This window comes from Numenius arquata, chromosome 8, assembly GCF_964106895.1.
Source record: "Numenius arquata chromosome 8, bNumArq3.hap1.1, whole genome shotgun sequence".
NCBI classification, from domain to species: Eukaryota; Metazoa; Chordata; class Aves; order Charadriiformes; family Scolopacidae; genus Numenius; species Numenius arquata.
The window spans coordinates 23,101,175-23,123,687 of record NC_133583.1 but is presented as its reverse complement, the minus strand read 5'-3'; the positions used below and the strand labels follow the sequence as shown (position 1 = coordinate 23,123,687).

Genomic DNA, 22,513 nt, shown 5'->3' with positions numbered 1-22,513 from the left:
CACTGTAGCTACCGGAGCTTGGGCTTTCAACAACAGCCCATTTTCAATTAACTGGATTGGACAGATTTATCAGAACAAGTGGCTTATACATCTAAATTATTTTCTACTTTACTGATACCAACGGCATTTGCCAACAGTCTTTGTTTTCAACATTTTCTACGCTGTGATCCACTCTTAGATGGATCACTCTTCCAGTATCTGAAGGGGGCTACAAGAAAGCTGGAGAGGGACTTTTGACAACGGCATGTAGCGATAGGAGGAGGGGGAATAGTTATACACTGAAAGAGGGGAGATTTAGATGAGATACTAGAAGGAAATTCTTTGCTGTGAGGGTGGTGAGAGCCCGGCCCAGGTTGCCCAGAGAAGCTGTGGCTGCCCCATCCCTGGAGAGGTTCAAGGCCAGGTTGGAGGGGGCTTTGAGCAACTTGGTCTGGTGGGAGGTGTCCCTGCCCAGGGCAGGGGGTGGGACTGGATGATCTTTAAGGTCCCTTCGAACCCAAACGAGTCTGTGATTCTGCGACTGACTCTCTTATTACAGTTCCTCCCACAATCCTCAATGTATGTAGCATATCCTCAAAATTGCTAAAAATGTGTACTTTAATTTACGTGTACCTCCTACAGCCTTGCCAAATATGACTCTTGGAAAACAACACTTAATAACTACTACTTCTAGTAAATTCTGCCTGTGTAGTAGCAGGAATTACTACAGTGTCTAAGCAAAATCCAACGGCAGGATGGGATTTCACTGCTGAATGTTACTCGCAGTCATCTTTCTAGGTGCTCACACCCCATCTTGTGACCTACGCTGGAAGTGCAGGAGCTCCCAAAGGCCCTCCCGGTTGTCCCCGACGAGAGTTTCTCACCCTAACGCGCGCAGTAGCTCCTGCATTCACCAGGAAATACACCAAATTACACCTGAAAGTAAAGATTAAAAAGTTATTCAGCAGCGAGCCAAAGTTATTTGTCAAAGTTTCACCTGCACAAGGATGAAAACTGCATTTGGGTTTACCTTTTAGCTGTTGAGGCACCACAATTTAGTTTGACACGCAAAACTATCTGCATCACATTTGTGATAAAAATTCTCATTTGTGAGGATTACTCATTACAAACTCATTACACACCACAGGGAAAGATGAAGGAAGAGAAAGCGCTTCACTGGTTGCTCCCCAATTAAACAAAGTTATCATCTGTCAAAGAATGCTATGAGTAGAGCAATGAAAACTCCAGTTGTGCTGCTCATTCAAACATCTACTTTATAATAAACTACGAAAATGTGATGAAAACAAAAGCTGTCAATGCCAAGGAGGAGAGCCACTTTTGCGATGCTGAGAGGTCAACAAGAGCTCTGGATTGAAACTGCACATAGAGTGCATTTATCAGGAACTGTTTCTCCTCACCCCTCAGGAGAGCTCCTGAAGGCACTGCAGTTGCCCACACCGGTTAACGCCTCCTGGCTGCAGTTGGTGTTTCAGATTTACCTGGTGCCAAACTACTTGGCACCATGCAATAGTTCAGATGCCACCGTTTGGCAAGATGGATGCACAAACACCAGTCCCAAATATTTTCATCAATTTACAGCCTAGGCAGCTTACAAGAAACAACCTGGAAGCAGCCCGAGGGGCAACGGCAATGGGCCAGAGGGGTCCAAAGCCCCTAAGTCTAACCCCTAACAGTGCTAACAAGAGCCAGGGCTAATGGCTGCCCTGGGAGCCTGCGCCACTGCTGGCCCTAAGACCACAGACCCTCGCCTGAGCGACCGTGAGCTGTAGGACACACACACACACTCCGGCCTAGCAAGGAAAGGCCAGGACAGGGCCGGGCCAGGCCAGGCCGCACAACCCCTTCATGAGGGGAGAGAGCTGGCCGCGGGCCCGTGGGCAGCTACAGCACCAGCACCGCCGAGGAAGGCGCCCCCGAGGCAGAAAAGGGTGAGGAGCGGCCCCAGGGCGGGCGGAAGGATCCGCGGCTCGGTCAGCCCCACCGGGCGCGGTACCAGCAGTACAGCCCCGGGTGGCACCATTTCAGGGCTGCCCCTCGAAGACGCCTGAAATAAATGGCGGACGGGGCGGAGACTTTTCCCCGCTATCCAGTGAGGGGAGAGAGTCCCGGGTGGAGGCGGTGCCGCACGGCCCCAAGACCAATGGGCGTGAGAGGCGGCAGATGATAGACGGGTGGCGCCCTCCGCCTGGCGGCCCCGGAGGGCGGGGCTTGGCGCCCGCCGGCCAATGGGGCGGGCGGCACGGGGCGCGTCGAGCCGTCCCGTGGTGCCTCGCGGCGAGCGGCGGCAGGAGCGGCTGCGACTCCATCCGGGTCCCGGCGCGGCTCCGGGTCACCCTGCGGCAGGTAACGGGGCGGCGGCGGGCGCGGTCCCTGTGGGGCGCCACCATCGTCCACCCGGCAGGCCGCGAGCTGGGGGAAGCCGGCGGGAATCGGGCACGGTGGGGCAGGATGGGGTGGCGGGCGGGACGGGCCGCTCCTGCTCTCTCCCGGGCGCGGAGGCCTTGGCGCGGCCCCTCCGCTGAGCGCTGGGGTGAGGGCTACCCGCGGCAGGGGGGGGGCGGGTGTCTGTGGCCTCCTGCCCTAGCGAGAGCGCGGCCGCCGGGCGGGGCCTCCCCGCCCTCGGGGCTCTGCGTTTATCGTCGTTATTTTTCTCATTGAGTTTTTTTTTTATTATTATTATTTCATGATTTTTTCCTGTCCTCCACCCCCCCCCCCCCCATCTCTCCTCCAGACTAACTTGAAGGCCCGGAAGTGCCGCCCCCGGGCGCTCCGGAGTGGTGGGTCGGCCCCGCCGCCCGCCGGGGATAGGCCGCGGATGCCGTCAGCGCCTGGGTACGTCACTTCCGCTATCAAGTGTGGGGGCAGGGGAGACCTTGGCCTTGGGAGGGGGGAGACACCCCACCTTCCCCGGGTCCCCCCCCCCCCCCCTCCACGGGGTCCCCCCCCGCAGCCCCGGTACCGGGGCTGCGGGGGGGGACCCCGTGGAGGGGGGGGGGGGGGGGAGGGCAGGGATGTGCTGGGTGGCGGGCTTGTTTCTGTTAAAAATATGTGTCGAAATCCTACAGAAGGATGTTAAATCATCACGGTGGGTCAGATTTAAACCATGGGAGAATTTATTTTGGTGGGGGGGGGAAGGGGAATTAATCCTTTCCTTCAAAATTAATCATATTTCATTAACTTGATTAAACAACGTTTAAGAAACGGGGCATCCACTTCCTAATTCTTCAAGCGGGGAAGCATCCTCAGCTTCACCAAAATAGTTACTGACTGGTGTGGCTCCTGTTATCAAATTTGACACGTTTTAACAGCAGTATTGGGGTGTTAAATAGCCTGAATTTACCCAATGGGTTATTTAAAGTGGTTGTTCCAACTCGTGGCAGTTTCTCCAGTACAATAATAGATTTTTTTTTTTTTTTTTGGCCATATAATAGGGCAGTCTTTCATGAAGAGGGATTTACTAAATAGAAGTATTGTGATATTTTTAATATAAAATCATTGATTGTAATTTTTTTTTGCTGAGCTTTTCACTGAGTTGTACTCTGTGTATATTAAAGGCAGCCTCAATTCATATATGTCAGACTCGGAAGTTATTTTGCATAATAAGGCTGGACACTTGGCAAAAGGAAGCTTAGATAAAACATCAAATCACTTGCTTTGTTTTTCTACTACTAACAAGCTGTATCCGTATCTCGTTTTCCTTTTGATAAATGCCTTCTGTATTTTCCTCTGCTGTTAGTAGTGGAAAACATCAGTTCATTTGCAAAATAGCGAAAGGCTCCAGAGACTCATAAAGGGCAATAGATGTTTAATTATGTTGCTAATTAATAACATAAAACGGTATTCTTGAAAATGTTGTTCTCGCCCACTAACTTCATTATTTGATGAATTTGTGTAATTACATTACCATGAAGACTTCATGCAAGAAAAGTTAGCCCACGTACTGGTAGCATGTCCTAAGAGACACAAATCTAGGGAATAAATAAACGTTTGTATGTTTATATGTTTGAAGCAGGAACAAATAGCCAAAATGATGGTTTCCTTTGAGAAATGGGCTGAGCCCTCTGTGCCTTTTGAAGCTGTAGCTCAAGTGAAGCATGCTTGTATATATATACATTGCTCATATACACGTTACTTCTGTGCACTGACAGATGGGTATTCAAAAAGGATTTGTGAACATCTGATAACGTTTTACTGTAGACCTTCTTCTTACTACAGTGTGTTACCTAATTTCACTGGGTTTTTTCCCAGCATTGTACAGTACACGTGCACTTTTTGTACATGGATATTTTCATACTAATAGAATTGTAGAATGGATTACGTCTACAGGAAGGTGCTAGGATTTGTACTACTTTGGTTCTTTGTTCGTATCAGAAATTATTATGATCACCTACTTTTCCACAGGAGGGGTGCTGCATTCAGTGCATGAGTGGGCAGTACTGACTTCTAATTTTTTTTCAAACCGTGATTTCTGGATATTCCATCTGTAATCACATGGTTAGAAAAATAAGTCAAAAATCAAACAGAATAATTGAGAATGTGGCAAAATGGTAATATTTCATGTTATAATGGCATAAAAATTAAAACCAGAATGCTTTGTGGTTAAAAAAAAAAATTGGCATTTCCTATTGAGACACTAGATAAATACACTATTGGTGACAATCAGTGGTATTAATCTTATTGTTTGTATTAATTCTGTTACTAATCTTACACTGTTGTGTGAAAAATTCCAAGAAGTACTGTAGTGGACACCTATCCCTGTGTAGGTGCATGGACTTTGGAGCCGCTCGTGCTTAAGGTTAAAGCACATCTATACATTTCTGTAGGGTTGTGAGCTGAAACTGCCTGTGCTCCTTTTCTCCTGTTTCTCAAATTTGCCACTTCAGACAAGTATTCTGGTGTGAGTGACACTTACACCAGTGTATTCCTGCTAAATGGACTGCGTGGCCAAATAAAGGTTTTGAATTTTAAGGTTTTGGGAATAACCAGAGGACTCTTAAAAAGGTGGCTGGGCTTCTGCTGGCAAGTGTTACCTTCTCCTGAAGTAATTTTTGCTTTCTTGGCCAGTGCCTGTTTTCAGTGCAGGTGAATTTACTTGGCACAAAGTGAAAATTTAAAAAAAAAAAAAAAAGTTAAAAAAAACAAACAAACAAAAAAAAACCCAAAACACCCTCTAACCTGTTTAGTCTTAATCTTCACACAGCTTTTTAACTTACAGCTTTGACTTCTCTGTTATGCTTAATTTTAGCTGCTGAATTTAAGTACTAGAGGAAAAATAGTCTTTTCAGATAACAAGCTGTTCACAAATTTACAATTGTCCAATGATCTTTTCACAGAAGGATGTACCCCAGCATTATATACCTCAGGCTGAGGTATTTGTTTATCTCCACACTGCATATAGTAGGTGTCAGAAAAGCATGGTTTGTGTAGGAACTATTTCTTCTACAAACTCACTTTCAGCCTCAGGTGGTTCCTTCTGAGCTGCAAAGTGGACGAAATAACTGAGAGCATTTGTCTTTTAGGATCACACTGAGAAGAAATGGGACTTGTGTTATTTCTGCACGGACATATTTTGTTCCTCCAGCAGGGTAAATGGATAAAAATCCTAACCATCATTTGAGCTATTTTTATTCTTTCACAGGTTGGAGAATAGCTCAAGAGTGCTCATGTTCCACTATGCACTACTACACAAGAACATGTAAAGTCTTGAGGCTTTTTTTCCATGCAGTTTAGGATCACTTCAGAGGTTTCAAACTTACAGGTAGCTCAGGAAAACCCTGAAAAGTGTTTTTCAGAGCACTGCAGCCCACTTAGATGCTACTAGTGTTGCTTCTCTTGTACACAAATTGGGAGGAAGGCTCTAGCAAGATAAGCACTTTATTAATACAAAGGGAGGTACAACCTAAAACTGTGAATATAGAAGAGGAAAAATTTTTAATTTACTAAAACTTTCATGTCAGTAACTTTGTAATCTTACTGAGCTTCTTTTGATAAAAGGTGATGAGGGATGTGTGCATGTAGCACACGATGACAGACCTGCAGGGACAGCTGAGTGAAGTGAGGGGAAGCAATATGAAGGGTAATTAAGTTTGTGTTAATCACGCTCCTCACTTTCCCCTGCAGTCCCCACCAGTCAAACAAAAAGAACCCAGTGAAGGAGCAGACCTGAGTGTGTAGATCTGTGTGTGGTCCCTGGGGATAATGGGTATGTGGGTCTGTGGCTCACTCCCCAAAAGAGCCCTGGGAGTCTGGAAGTGGCTCCAAATGGGGTAAAACTGTGAGGAATTGGTGAGCAGGCTGGAGCCTTGGCCCTGGACGCAGCAAGTTATACACTTACACAATTAGTGGCATTTTCTTCACTTTCCCTGCTTTAGGGACTTCACAAACACGTGGTGACTGGAGAAATACCGCTTTGAGCTCAGCTTTTAAAAAGCAAATTAACTGCGTGTTTCTTAAAAATAGTCTCCGTGGTCAAGTTTGTTGCTGAAGGAGAGACTGCAGGTGGATGGTCCTGAAACTCCTGTGCTCCCCTAAGGTGTGATATCATCATCGTGGTGACCTCAGCAGCAGGGATGGGTGCAATAGCAGGTTCTCCTGCCGATGAGAACATACCACATCAGTAGAGGCTGTGCCAAGAGCATAATTTATCAAATGTGCTGTACATCAACCCTCTCTGCATGCCAGAAAAGCCTTAATGAGATCAGAGAAGCAGCCTCCAAGGAGACCTGGCACATCCCAATTTGTAAAAGGACACCGCAACCTGAGCGATAGGGTTTTTAAAAACCATGAGAACTAACCCACAAGTTAGAAACCCCCAAAACTGCAGGATTCGTACAAAGCAGAGCACTAATTCACTAGACCTTGCATGAATATGCAGGAAAAACAAAAAAGCAAAAGGTAACCTGAACTTCCAAAGGAAGGTTTTGACTACAATTTTAATTCTTTTAATTCTATACTCTTCTAGTATTAAACTGAGTAAAAAATGATACCTGAGTGATGTAACATCAATAAAATCGCTTTTTTTTTGTGATAGGTAGAAGACAGGATACCTGATGAGCTTTCATAAGGTGCATTTGTTACGGAGTGAGGTTTTCCTAATGTCCTATGTGCACTTTATGATCTTGAGCCAGACTGCTGTATATAACCACAGGATAACAATTGGAAGTAAGTAAGAATATTTTTTCAAGGACTTTTTTAACCTTAAGTAACAGCCTATCCAGATCTGTATTAGATGAAAGGCCCCTTTTTTTTTTTTTTTTTCCAGGAAGCTGAAAGGAGACAGATTCTTAAGGATTGAGGAGCTGCAAGTACTTAACAGGAATATCTGGTGGTGGCAGTAGAAAATTATTTAGAATTTCCGATAAGAGAACTCGATTGGGAAGTACTACTGTCAATGGAAATAAAAGCTGCTTGATGTGTTTTCTCAAGTTGGCTAGGTTTATAAACCTGACTTTTGCCTAAGGGTGGTGAAATGCAACAGATGGGTTTCTAGCTTTATTGCAATCCTTGTGTCCTTCAGGCTTAATTTTAAAAAGGGAAAGTAAGAAGTGTCTTACGTATTTTAGACTTAAGCTTTTTGTGTGGTGACACCTCAAAGGGCTTAAAACATTTTCAGTATATCAGGGAACCATCAGCTTCATCTTAAAAGTTCCTTCTGAAACTAAACATCTGGGACTTCTGTAACTTCACAGCATCACAGAGTAACAAAGCGAAGACACTGAGCTGGCTCTCTGCAGGTAGCCTCGCTGGCCAGCCCTCAGCAGGCTGCCTTTTTCCATGAGAAATGGATTTTTTACATGAATTCTGCTCAGCTGCTGGAGGTTTGGATGCAGAAACAGGGAACTGAAAGGGCTGTGAGCTCCCTTACAGAATAGCTGCTTGACAGCAGGGTCTCTGCTGAGCTGATTCCAAAGGACGTGGTACGTGCCAGCCTCTTCGTCATGGTCTGACTTCGTCCCAGTGCTACTGGTCTGATTTATTTCTGGTCTGGGCATTAGGACCAACTGCTCATGTCCATCTGTGCACGCTAAAGTATATGTTCTGGTAGGCGTGTAACTTAGCAAAAGCAAATAATGGGATTTATACCAGTTAGGAGCAAGATTTTAAGAGTGATTCACCAAAATTTGTCATCAATATTCGTATAAAGGGTTCTGGAGTAAAGGGTTGAGGGGGTTGGAAAGAACTTTTATTTTTTCTCTGTTCAAGGAATCACGTCATCCCTTTGTATATTAATTCATTGGATCACGCGTTGTGTTTTTTGGCAAGGACATTAACATGCATTAGGGCGCTCTCGTTCTATCAAGGCTTTGTTTGAAGAGTGGTCTGAAAACCTCAGCTTAGAATTGGGACAGAGTACTAGTAAAACATGTATTTAATGGTTTAAAAACTGCATTTCTGTAAACATTTTCAACTGTCTTCTAAATTACGTTGACAAAGCAATGAGTCTTCCTCTCCAGCTCTGTTCTCCAGGTGTCCTTGCTGAGAAGGGGACTGTAAGTCACATCTGTCTGGCAAGTATTTTGATTTCAATATTCTAAGACTGTTTTATTTCAAGATCATGTTGAGCTGTATCAATGAGGAAATTGGCTTTAAAGTTATATCAGGAGCAGCTACAGAAACTCACTTGTTTTTCTGATCCTGAAACCAATGTATATTTTAAGTGGCCTTTTGGTAAGGCAGTTTAACAATTAAATGTGAGGGTATAAGCTGTAATCTGAATGAGTTTTGTTTATAATAAAAGAATTCCCTGTGCATGGTACTTTATGTTTTTAAGACTAACAGAAGAAGCACAAAATACTACTGATGGTACATGATTTTGAGCTATTAACTGTTATGATAGCTGAAAAAAGTTGCTATTTGTAATAATATTTATTTAATCAGAATTATAAATATTATATTATAAATATTAGGGCCTCATACTGAGCCATGTAAATAGCTACGATCCTAGGTTTTATTATTTTTAAATTCTAAAGAGGAAGAAATTTAGGTCTGATGTTTCTGATGGAGTTTTCTTCTAATTTCAGATGAGCGGTTACATCTGTGCAACACAAACAGTACTTTAACAGAGAAGTTTAATGACTGTGACCGCTTGCTACGACTGCTACTTGCTAACTCTCTAAATATGAAATGTAGTAAGACCCAAGTAACTGGTAAAATCTTGAAATTAAAGAATCTTACCTTTAAAATAACTTTATCGCATGACTGGGAGGAGTAAGTGGAACATTTTTCCTGTGGTCAGTATTTTATCTGTAAATGCTGTGGCAGCAGCCTGACTTGTCTTTGCCGAGGCCATTCTTTCCCCAGCAACCATGAAGACACCTGCACTGTGGGATGAGGTAGTAGGTTGTATAGTTTTAGGGTCATACCCACAACTGGGAGATAACTATACAATCTACTGTCTTTCCTAAAGCAGCAGAAAATCAGCAACGGAAACGTCTCACTGTTAAGCTCAATGTCAGATTCTACTGAACTTCTGTACTTGTAACGCTGATGGGGAAAATATCTTGTCTTCGTCTGTATATTGTGTTTATATTTTTCTAATTCTTGGAAAAGCTAGATTATCATTCTACATTCATTTTTCTCATCTAACAAGTGAAAAATTAACAACAGACTGATTCCTGTATGTGTATGGTGGGGTAATCAAGTACAAAAGATTGCTGTTCTAATTGTTGTGGTGTTTAACGTTGCTACCTGAGGTATCAAATATTCTTTAGAATGAAACTCTGGTCAGCTCCTTTAGCTCTTTGCTGCAGTATGTGCTTCTCTGTCAGAGTGAGGTAGTAGATTGTATAGTTGTAGGGTAGTTATTTTACCCTGTTCAGGAGATAACTATACAATCTATTGCCTTCCCTGAGGAGTAAAACAAACCGCGGTCCTTTGCAGTCATTCCTGTGTCCATTGAGTAAAAACAGATCTGCCAGAGAAACTCAGGGCTGTAAAGCGTCGGATTAATCAGTGACAGAATTTGCAGGATTAAAATCAGTGTGAATGGTGCAGCCACCAAATGATATATTTGACTAATGCGACTTTTCTTTCAAGGTGAGCAGCAGAGTGCTGACGGGATAAGGAAAAGGCATGTGTTCCTAGATTTAGTGTGGAATACCCCAGAGAGAGGAAATTAATTATAAAACAATTTGGGTTTGAATGTAAGAATACAGGTAGCTCAAACTTACACATTGTGACCTAACAATTTCTATAATGCTTTAAAATTCCATGACTCCAACCACTTAGTAAAAGTTGGAGGAACAACTTAAAATTACACTTTACTAATAAATCTGCTTATTTTTCTCCAATTCTTCTCGCAAGTGAGACATAAATGACATAATACAAAATTAAAGTTGAATGGCCAAAACTGACCCCTCACCTTTTTGGGGGAGTATAAAGGTATGAAGTTTGAGCGCTGATTCAGAAGTGTAATTTTTCCTCTGTGCTGGTTACTGTTTTTACATAAAAATACATTTTTAAGCTTAGAATCATATAATTTGCCTAGGTTGGCTTATTATGTTCTCTTTCCTCCTGGCGTCTTAGGTGTACCCAATCTAACTGCTTCTGCTCTAGTGTGACCATCTTGCTGTAGTAACAAAGAAAAGCATGAAAAGGCTTTACGAGAGTGAAAGTTTAGCGTAGTAGGTGAGAGTGAAAGTGGAGCCATCAGTATTTAAACCTGAAGCGTTAGAACTGGTTCCCCACTAACCAGGCAGCAGTAACAGCCTGCGCTTGCAGTGGTTCCCAGGCCTAAAGAAGACCAAAAGCAGCTGATAAACTAAACTGACTTCGCAGAGCAGCTGCTGGGCGAGAAGAGCGGCACAGAGGAAGCATTGGGCTCCTAGGAAGAGGTAGTAGGTTGCATAGTTTTAGGGCAGGGATTTTGCTCGCAAGGAGGTAACTATACAACCTGCTGCCTTTCTTAGGGCTTTATTATAACACCGGGACCGTTCGGGCTCCATCCTCCGCAGCTTTGGTACGTGAAGAGAAATGACAAGCTGTTTCTAAACATAACTGAGGCTTAATGAAATGGGTGTGTTGGGAAACTTGGTACCAAACTAGAGTGTAGCTGGAATTGAGCATGGTGAAACGCTGCATTTGAGGAGCGTGTGCCACTTTGGTGACATTGGGTTGCGATATCCTGCAAGTGAGAGACTGTGTTTGGAAGGCAACTCCTTTGAGAGTAAGATCGAGTTCCCTGCAATGAGGATGGAGATGGTACACACTTCTTAATGTTTAGTTGGGGTACTAATACTCAAACAGGTAGCTAAAATACATCTTCCCTTAGCTTTGTGCATTTTAAGTGGAAAAAATAAAGTTTTCCTTCCCCAGAAGGATCGGCTTCAGCTCACCTGGATGCTGGTGGTTTCTCAACAGGTACAGGCACTCCCAATACACCAGGCTCTCCATCGTGGATTATTCGCAGTCTTTCAGGAGGGAAGTTTTCAGTTAGGTAAAACAAATGATTGCACTTTTGTCTCTTGTGGAATTGTATGTTAAAGAGTAGTCCATAATTTTTTATGTATTTACACTGTGTTACAGCAATAGTTGTGGTAGGGCGCCAGCTGGACACCTGACACTATGGGATATGGAAACTTTATTTTAACTGCTGAGCATCTTTTATTTTAGCATTAACATGTTTCCTTACAGCAGGCACTATTAAAAATTTTGACATCAAGACAGAATCATAGATACGATGAACGTGTTAAGTAAGTATGCTTATATTGAACATCCTGTATGTATTTAAGTGTACACATTTGATTTCGTTAATAAAATACAGTGTTTTGTGCAGTTGTTATGGTGAATGGACTTTACTTTCTCCAAAATAAGGAAGTGAATTTTGCAGGAAACAGTGCCCACATTACTGAAATAAAGTCAAGACGACGTTACAAAAGTTATAGTGTTAACTAGAATTAGCGTTAACCAATTATTCTAGTGTTAACTAAGACTTATTCTAGCATTAACTCTGACTTTTCTTAAAGAGCTTTGGTACAAGACTTCCGTGGGGGGAGTGGAATCTTTATTTCCAACATTGCTGATGAATGTGCAGGAGCTCTGCTTACTCCAGCGCTGGTTTCTCAGCGCAATCTGGACTTTGGGAGGGTGGGCTCCACTAGTCATAATTGCACTTTTGAGTTCTGCATAAGTGCAGCTGGTGAGGTATCAACAGATAAGATCGAGGCAGAGAAACAGATACCAATAAATCTGATTTTAGCAGTATATACAACTTAAAAGCTTTAATATACTTAATATTTTATGAGTATGCTCATAAAAGACTTAAATCTGTGCTAGCCACTCCACCTGTGATACTCCCACCATACCTGCCACATTTGCAAAGCCTCTTTTGTGAGAGAAATGAATAGAACTTGGGACCTAGATGAAAACGAGTGGCTGGTTTATGTTAAATTTGGCGTAATATGCAAGCTTTAGGCTCGATGTGCCTATTTCTGCCCTTATGTTGCTGTAACACTTGATATTGGCTCTTGGTGCTGTTGCATTTCTTTAAGAGTGTAATTCAGAAAACAACTAGATGAAGTTTTTAATTTCTTAGTCTCTGAAGTTACATACATTTCAATGTTACTATCAGAGAGATATTTTTTAAAGTGTTAAAAACAGTCCCTCTTCACAGAGTCCTGAGTTTTTCTTAGGAAAAGTACCTGAATTTAGGGATTAATGTGTACACTTGCTTTCCGTGTGTTGCGATAAGCAGATTCTGCAGAGCTGCTGCAGTGTCAGTGCTGCCATAAGGGGCCTGATCATGTCTTCTTAGAGCAGGGCAGAACTGCTCAGCTAATTTTTTCAGTGGTTAATTAGTTCTTGCCTTTATCTCAGGATGCTGACCCCTGACCCCCACCTTTCTGCTACTGGTTCAGCCTTACCTGTGAGAGCTACAGGAATTTATTGCCTTGTAATTGGAAGCAGCTTGATTAAGAGATAAGGCTAAAACTAGAGAGGACAGATACGGTCGTTTAGCAGTCTTGTCTCGATCAGATTCTTTCTCACCTTGATTCATCTGGGGGCTCCACCTGGTAAATGGCACCTGCTCAGCAGAGCACAGCCTTTGTTTGCTTTCTTCCACCTGGGTATTCAGAGAGGGGTCCAAGGATAGGGTGACAACATGGCGAGAATCCTTCCAATAAAGAAAGAGCGGTTAAAGAACACGCAGCAAACAGCGCAGTTTGCAGTTAAGAGTAGAGACACGTTTACCACCCATATCGAAGTGATTGTGTCATGGTGGTCTTGGAAACCATCCAGGAGAGCTCCAAAAATAGATTCCAGCTTCAGTGCAGAGCCACATCCCAGGAGAATTATTTCTGTTCTGGAAGGTGTGCTCTGAAATCTTCCCCGTGGTGTGAAACGGAGACTTGCCGAGCTTCATCCAGAAGAGAAAACACAACTGATAAATTCTTACACTTCCAGAGGGGACTCTGGGCACTCGTGCCACATTTGCTCCATGTGAACTTTATGCAATGATAGTTCTCCCCCATCTGCTGCCTTGTGTGGAAAGGATCGTGGCAGGCAAGAAGCGCTGTCTTATTTTCTGCACTTTGTGCAATGTAGAAGATAAAAGAGCTTCTGGAGCCCCACCACACCCACAGGTACATAGAGCACAGGTTCACCCTCCCTCAAAAGGCTGTTCTCCACTGGCCTTCCCCTGGGTGAGAAGGGGAGTTGAATTCTTAACTATTACTTTTACTTTGCGCTTCTGTCCCCAGCCTCCCTCCAGTCCCTCAGGAAATTAACCTTTAGCTATCAAATGTAAATAGAGAGGTGTTGGCAACGCGCACCTGGAATTTTCATGTTAGATTTAGAGTCCTTCATTGCCAGCTACGATACTGTGATCCATTTGAAATGCCATCTCATCCTTGTGCCCAAAAGCTCTTCTTGCTCTCTGGTGGTAACCAGCAGTCTGGACCCGATAACAGATGCAGATGGGTGGGTCATCTTTTAGATTTACCAAGCAAACCATAAAATACCTGATACATGCAAAGAGAGGGAGAAGAAAGACCAAAAGAGAGGAAGGAAAGTCTCAGATACACCACTCAGAACAGACAAATTCAGCTGAATATTGGTGGTTTCAACTGAGACTCCCAAAAGGGAATTAAAGTCCCCCAATTCTAGCGGCATCAGTGCATGGTGTGGCCTTCAGACCTCTGCTGAGCTTTAAGGAGTCTGGGAGAAGATAGTTGGATTTAGTCAAGAAAGTGGATTTCACCCAACAAGCTTAGTCGCGTATTTAATGGCATCGTTCTGTACAGATGAGTCATGAGAGGAGCTACTGGAAGCATCAACGAAGGTTTGGTTGCAACACGAGAAATCAGATTTGTTCTTCTTGCATAGATGGTCTTACTGGAATTTGATTTTTATACTACTTTGTTTCAGACACTTAAAACCATGACAGCGAAGAGGGTGTATATGCATCAGAAAATAAGCCACTGCTCTATTTCAGCCTGTTGTATTAAAGCGTTCTTCAAAATAGAGCTATTACAAGTCATATAATGCCACTGAGGGCTGTATTTTTGGTGACTGAAAAGGTCTTTTCTGAAATAGGAGAATGTTAATAAGAGAAACCTTCGTTTGACATTAAAACTCTCCTCTATAAATGACGTTGAGCTGATTAGTTAAACCCAGCGCAGCATAAAACCAGAGAGAAGGCTCAAACCATGTAATCGCGGGTCCCAGTTCTGTGAGGGAGTTTAATACTCCCTTTATATGTTACCTTATATATTATACAGCCGTTAATACATTACCTTTGGAGATATCCGTGGTCTCGGTGCTCCCAACAACCGCCCACAAATTGCAAGGTGAGAGTAGTAAATCACTCCCAGTATCCCGAAATGCTGTTGCGCATGAAAAATCTGGAGTCATTGGTGTGCAGGTGGCTCCTCCTGCAGTAGCTCCCGAAAACCAACAGTGATAAGGAAGATAAAGAAGAGATATGTGTAGCTTGAACTTCCCAACTCCTACAAAGAGAAAGTTGTACAAAGTCAGAGCTATATTCACAATTAACTTTCTGCCTGATTTAAGCCATGACCAATGCTATTAGGACCTGGTGCGTGAGACTGAAGTGTACCACACCAAAACAAGCGCAAAGACTTTTCCTCAAGGCTTATTTTACAATAGTAAGACTGAAGCTGTTTTTAGAGACTGGTGTAACACCATCCCATCCTCCCTCAGCTGGCACGTACTGCCCCAGTTCTGTAGAGCATGAAGCGGGTGATGTGCAGCTGCAGAAACCATCAGACAGACACAACAAAGCAAATTTTCCTCAGTTATTCATGTTTTGAGCAAATGCAGTGTATTTCCTTTTTCCTGCTACAGTTTCAAGCTAAACGCGGGTGCTGTTGGGGGACAGAGGAGCAGCAGCTGGCGCTGCCACCGCCCTGCAAATACACAAAGCCAACATGTCCCACTGATCTCCACCAGGTCCCACGGTGACGAGAACAGTGTCACCGCTGTCCCCTGCGCCATGCCATCCCACTCCTGCCAGACGGTGACACTCAGGATGCCCCCCTGACACAACCCCCCAGCACCGGGTCACATAAGGCATTTCTGGTGCTTTACCAGGTGAAAGGGGTAGGTCAAACCTCATCAGACCAATGGCAAAAAACTAAAGGTGATTAAAACAGCATTATGACAGGACGAGGGGTAATGGTTTGAAATTGAAAGAGGGGAAATTTAGATGAGATACTAGAAGGAAATTCTTTGCTGTGAGGGTGGTGAGACACTGGCCCAGGTTGCCCAGAGAAGCTGTGGCTGCCCCATCCCTGGAGGGGTTCAAGGCCAGGTTGGAGGGGGCTTTGAGCAACCTGGTCTGGTGGGAGGTGTCCCTGCCCAGGGCAGGGGGTTGGAATGAGATGAGCTTTAAGGTCCTTTCAACTCTAACTATTCTGTGATTCTATGATTATGCATGAGAATAATTAACAGGTAAATAAATACAGTCTAAAATAACTAGAATATATGAGGGTCCGAAGGATGCAAATGGAAGGACCATGATTCTTGTTAGGATGCTACTAGAACGTTTCAGCTGTCACAGGAATTTGCAATGAAGTATGTACAGCTATACTGCAGAGATACTTTAACTGGATCAGTTGCCACCAAGCAGCTCTGGAAAGCTTGTTCTTCCACAGGAGCAGACATGCTGAAACCCCCTTCCAGCTGGAGTCAGTGGAAATCAGAGAATCATAGAATTGTCTCGGTTGGAAGGGACCTTTAAGATCATCTAGTCCAACTATCAACCTAACTCTCATAAAACCATCACTAAACCGTGTCTCCAAGCACTATGTCAACCCATCTTTTGAATACCTCCAGGGATGGTGCCTCACCCCCTTCCCTGGGCAGCCCATTCCAAGGCTTAGTAACCTTTCCAGTGTAAATGTTGTTCCTAATATCCAATCTGAACCTCCCCTGGTGCAACTTGAGGCCATTTCCTCTTGTCCCGTCACCTGTTCCTTGGGAGAAGAGACCATATCCTGCCCCTCAGTCTCACGGCAGGATTTTACTTTCAGCCCAAGTACATTTTTTACACAACTGCTTGAAATAAGCTGAACAGCTAACTCATTATTATGTGAGTCAACGTATTTAGATTAGATAAAAGATTAATAAGCATTAGTAATTTTGCTTTAAATCTACTCACAGCTTGGAAAGGTCTGTTGTTTTCTGAGCAGGTAGCCAAGCTGCACGCAGGTGGTGATGGGGAAAATCCAGCATGCTGTTCCCCAGGGTCACTCAACCAGGCCTGGGTGGCTCGGGGGGGACAATCACTGCCCCCCTGTGCCACAGGAGCACCGTGACTCCTCCTCGGAGGAGCTGGCCCACCTCTGCTTACCCTAGCCAGGAACAGTAAGGTGACAGGTAGCAACCATCTAATACAGAGATAATTATTGCAGCATTGTTAGTTTATTCACAGTGAAGTGAATTAGACCATATGAAATTCTCAAAAAGATTTAAAAATTATTTCTTGGATGTGTGATGAAGTTTTTACTCAATAAAATACCTGTTTTCTGTTTTGCATCTCAACCCTGGTTGGACCCATGTCCCCACTGGGTTGCCGTGACTTAGTGCACTCCATTGTGCTCCAAAAGTTCTGAAATACGGCCAAGAAGTTCCTTCCAAAGATTATCTTGTTAAAGAAAAAATATCCGCTGTGTTGCTGGCCCTTCGAATCTCGTTCAGTGACTGCAGACTGCTGTATTTCAAGCAGGGGCAATGCAGGAGTTTTCCTGTCAACTTCTCTTAAGATACAGAAACTAAACTTCCCTCCCCAATCCCTCTTTTCACCCTTTCCTTGGGTTTCTGAAGTTCCCATCAGCAGATTTGCTACGGAGCCGGGTTTCCCTGGGTGGATCGCAGGATGGGGTGGATCACTGTGCAGCCCTTCTCCAAGCCAACCAGAGTTCCCTCCATCAAAATCGGCAGCAGAAAATAATCCAATGCTGCTCTTAGGTTCAGTACGAATTGTGTGGCTGGCTGACAGCTAGACCCGTCCTGGGCAAAGTGCCTTCAACAGCAGAAGAAAAATGTGAGTTGTCGTACAAACTGCCACATTTCTTCATTCCTTTCTGTCTTTGTTTTGAGACAGATTAAGAAGCAATGAAATATTCGTACATCCTTGATGCACAGGTTTTTCTCCAGTGTTTTAAATTAGGCCCTGAAAAAAAAAAAATAAAAAAATGGTGTTCAGCAACCCAAATATCCAGAGATTTCTGTGTAAGAGAGAATATTTCTTTATACAAAGACATTAGAAGACACGAGTGACTGGTACCTTTACACACTTTTACACAACTGTCCCGTGCCATCGGTGTTCCTGGCAGAGTTCACTGTGTCTGAACTGGAAAGAGTTTAGTGCGTGAAACACTCTAATGCTCTCAGATCACAATAGTTGTTTACCAAGCACAGCAGAATTCTCTAAAAAACAAAAAGTAGAGGGCATAAATATCGCAGGATAAGTTTGGGCCTTAAATTTCATTTTTAAGGGAAGAGAAATCCACCTGAACCCACGTATTTTCTCACCCCTCACCCATTCCAGGCTGTAACTCTGCCGTCAGTGGACACAGCGCAAGCAAGAGCCCTTAACTTTCTAGCATCAAGAACGTTCACAGTTGGACAGAGAAGCCGTGACAGCTGGCTTTCCTACAGTCAAAGAAGAGTTAGAAACCAAAACATCATTAAATAGAACTGAAAGGTTTGGTTCCCCACAAGCTCTGTTCAGCAAAGTGTTTAAAGATGCGGAACTCAGTGCACCTGGAAAAATCCCATGCCCTTTAGACAGCACGTTATTAAGTACTATTAAATGAGTGCATGTAAAATAGTTTCCCTCTTAGAGTGTTAGGTTAGGGATGATGAACAGTTGAGATTTTACTGTAGATTCAAGCAGCAGTTTTGCAGTATTAATAGGCAGGTAAGGGGTTGGTGTGCAGATACTCACCTAAATAACGTCTCAAATTGGTTCATGGCCAGGGGGGGTGGGAAAAAGACTTTAAAAAATGATGCCATTTCTTCACCACCGTAGATGACCTAATGAGATACACTGATGAGATAAGGTTTTGCGTCACCATCTTTTATGTAAATTCTTTTTTAGGGCTGGTGAGGGAGTGTTGCAGTTAGTCACTTCATAAAGAAAAACAAACAGACGGGGCTCTATTTTTAGTCTTCTGAGAATATAACACCCAAATGCCATTTTTCCAGAGGTGACTCGTGGAGTTTCCACATTTCTCGTTATGGTCAGCAAAGCTTTTAAAAAGAAACCCAATATGGATTCGCATCCTAAATTCATGTGACATTTGCATATAAAATCTTTCAACGTGTTGTATCTGATAACTAACAGAAAATTAATAGATGGCTTCTTTTAATAGGCATCTTTGAGACATTCATCAAAACTCAATTAATTCCAACTAAGCATTTTGAGAACTGTTACCTACTATGAGACAAGTAACCAAACAAAACTCTATTTTCTCTACTTCCTGAGCCTAAACTGGGGTGAATCCACCCCTCCAGCTCCCTTCCCTCAGATTTTTGCATTTACTTGACATAACATTTACTGGATCTGTTATTGCTGGTTTAGTTCGTGTGTCTGTCCAGTAATAAAATCCCATGCAAATCTATATGAGATGTACCTGTACAACACGAGGAGTTTCATTTTAGCACTGTACAACCAAACAAAACTGATTTTGCTACTTTGGGCACTGAAAGCAGCCTTACTTGCCCAGGGAATTGCTCTCTGAAGCGTTGCTCCGGAACTCTTGTGCCAAAAAAAAAAAAGAAAAGAAAAAGGTATTTTAGACACACTGAAGCCAATTGAAAGTATTTAACACCACCTGCTGTCAATGAAGCAGTAACAGATTGAATCTCTGTTCTGCCACTAAAGCCCCAGTTATTTGAACCATTGGTGTTACACATTCAAAGAAACTGTAAATATGAGCATGGGCTTGTGGGAGAATTTTCAAAATAAATCATTATGGTCATTATTTATGTTAACTTTTTTCAAGGAAATGTGAGAAAAAAAAATCACTATAATATTCCACTTTTTTTTTTTTTTTTTAAATGCAAGAGTTCATAACTGTATACCCTGCAAAGAAGGGCAGTAAGATAACCATCATGTACAAAATTAATTTGCTATTGAAAATAGTAACATCAGTCACAAGCAACCACTTCTGTCCCATAAAGATCCCATAAGCTGACTCTTGGCCACCAGGTAGACCGTCCCACACAACACTTTGGGATGTTTTGTACCTCCCATGACTCACTGGCTGGAAGTGGCTGCAGGACAGGCATTGGGGCTCCCTGAGGAATGTGTTACCGATTTGTTTTGGCTGGTTCCTGTGCAGGTTTTCGCTCTGTGTGTGTCAGCACTGGGTGTGAAAAGGAAGTTAAACACCCGTGTTTGGAGATGGCTGTCGTGCTCCACCTGTACGGGAGAGGTTCATGGGAAAAGCATTCTGCTGCGTCAGTGTACTGATACGGTGACATTAAAATACAATCCAACTCACCGGGTGAATTTTGCTAAAGGAGACGGCACAGGCACATGCTGAAGGCAACCAGTGTTGCCAGAGCCACCCAGCAGGAAGCATCTCAGTCCCAGGAGCGCGATGACTTTGCAGGTGCTCAGAGCCCAGCTCAGGTGGCTGGGCCACAAGAGCACAAGAAGTGGCTTTAGTAAGACCGCACTTAATTAGTAAGCACATTGCTGTGTTGGGAACACACTGCAGCTAACTCATACCCATCAAAAGGGCTGCAGGACCATTAACTGGCAACTGCGAGTTGTCTCCTTCAAATTACACACTCAGTGTACAAAGAAAGGAAGTTTGAACCTTATGGGTTTTTTTCCTCCCTTATTTCCTCTGTCCCCAGAGGGGCTTTACTCAAGATTCTGATTTCCTCCAAAGCACCTAAACCAAAATTGAGCCAACTTGGTTGTAGCAGCTCGCTACCAAATTGCCATCAGGTTCTGTTGGTCTTAGCTAAAGGCAGCATTGCATAAAATTTGCCTACTACTATGCATTTCCCATCCATCCTGGAAGTTACGGACTTGAAACTGCGTTATGGTCTCACCCCAATTAGTGTGCTGTACCTCCAAGATGCTCTTGCAGGCAGCAGGATCGTGGAGCCTTGTGGTGGCTGTTCCTGCACAGCAAGGGGAGGGAGCAAAGCTGGGGGCACCTTGGGCCAGTGCTGGCGCTGGAGGGTGTCATGGTGCTCCCCAGCTCAGCAACAAGGGCAAGAACTGGCCCTGGTCTGCTGGGAAAGGGCTCGTGCTGGGGGCTATGTGAAGGGCAGCACGGTGGAACCACCTGGTAGGGGTTTTCATAGAATTATGGAAGTTTGTAGTTTGGAAGGAACCTTTCAGATCATCGAGTCCAAACGCCAACCCATCACTGACAAACCCACCACTAACCCATGTCCCTCAGCATCATGTCTGCCCGGCTTTTAAATACCTCCAGGGATGGCGACTCCACCACTGCCCTGGGCAGCCTCTTCCAAGGCTTGACAGCCCTTTTTGTGAACAAATTTTTTTCCAAATATCCATCCAAAACCTCCCCTGGTACAACTTGAGGCCATTTTCTCTTGCCCCATCACCTGTTCCTTGGGAGAAGAGACCGACCCCGCCGGCTACACCTTCCTTTCAGGCAGTTGTGGAGAGTGAGAAGGTCTCTCCTTAGCCTCCTTCTCTCCAGGTTGAACAACCCCAGCTGCTCCTCCCAACACTTGCGCTCCAGACCCCTCACCAGCTCCATTGCCCTTCTCTGGACCCGCTCCAGCACCTCAATATCTTTCCTGCTGTCAGGGGCCCAAAACTGGACACAGCCCTCAAAGTGGGGCCTCACCAGTGCCCAGTACAGGGGGACAGTCACTGTCCCAGTCCTGCTGGCCACCCTGTTCCTGACACAGGCCAGGATGCTGTTGGCCTTCTTGGCCACCTGGGCACACTGCTGGCTCATGTTCAGCCACTGTCGACCGACACCCCCAGGTCCTTTTCTCCCTAGGCAGCTCCAGCCACTCTGCCCCAGGCCTGGAGCATCCACGGGGTTGTTGTGACCCAAGGGCAGGACCCAGCACTTGACCTTGTTGAACCTCACATCATTGGCCTTGGCCCATTGATCCGGCCTGTCCAGATCCCCCTGTAGAGCCTTCCTGATGTCGATCAGATCAACACTGCTGCCAAACTTGGTGACCTCTGCAAACTGACTGAGGGTGCACTCAATCCCCTCGTCCAGGTTGTTGATGAAGATTTCTTCATGAGGCTGTTTCTCTTTAATAGAGAAACAGCCTCAACACTGAGCCCTGGGGAACACCACTTGTGACCGGCTGCCAACAGGATTTAACTTCATTCACCACAACTCGATTTGCTCACTCCCTTTGACAGTGGTCCCCTCTTCTTCTGCAGCACACCACTGGGGGGTCACTGAGCAAGCTGATGAGCTGTGAGCCCATTGCTCCAGCTCAAACCCCACAGTTAAGGGGGAGGGAGTCAAACCCAAACCAAGCTTCTGACCTGCCTTCTTGGTGGCATCGCTGGGTTTCATCCAGCATCTGTATCCTGAGAAGGAACCTGAGATTAGACAACTACAAGTGTTGGGTAACATCTGCCTGCTACAAAATGTGATGGTTTGCACCCAAACGGGGAAGCACAGGATGTACGAACAGACCCTGACAAGCAGGTTGGCAGGAAAGGCAGAGCCCAGGTCTCCCGAGTGGTAATCCTGGCCGTGGGGCATATTCCCTTCCCCATAGCCTCCTGGCCACGCAGAACTCATGTCAAAGCCTGCACAGGTTCTATTTACATGTTCAGTAAAATTTGACTCAATTTGTGCCAAAAGCTTTCAGGATTCTCCCTTGCCTGTCCCCCCACGAGTTATGTTTCCTTGAAAAACCACAAACCCTCTCTACGTACCTTAGAAATGCACCATAAGCATGAAGCCAATGCTAGACAATAATAAATGAGGCAAAATCACAGGCCAGGATGTGCTGGTGATAATGTTTTCCACTGAAGACAGGAGCGGTGAAATTTTTCCAGCATAACAAGAGCGGCACC

General features: G+C 44.4%; 1 long non-coding RNA gene across 1 annotated transcript; it reads left to right on the top strand.

Moving 5' to 3' along the window:
• Positions 1-2,271: 2,271 nt before the first annotated feature.
• On the top strand, positions 2,272-8,748 carry LOC141467924 (uncharacterized). The gene is made up of 4 exons (XR_012463337.1): positions 2,272-2,343; positions 2,732-2,832; positions 7,031-7,161; positions 7,262-8,748. It is a non-coding gene; the product is annotated as an uncharacterized lncRNA (long non-coding RNA).
• The last annotated feature ends 13,765 nt before the right edge of the window (positions 8,749-22,513 follow it).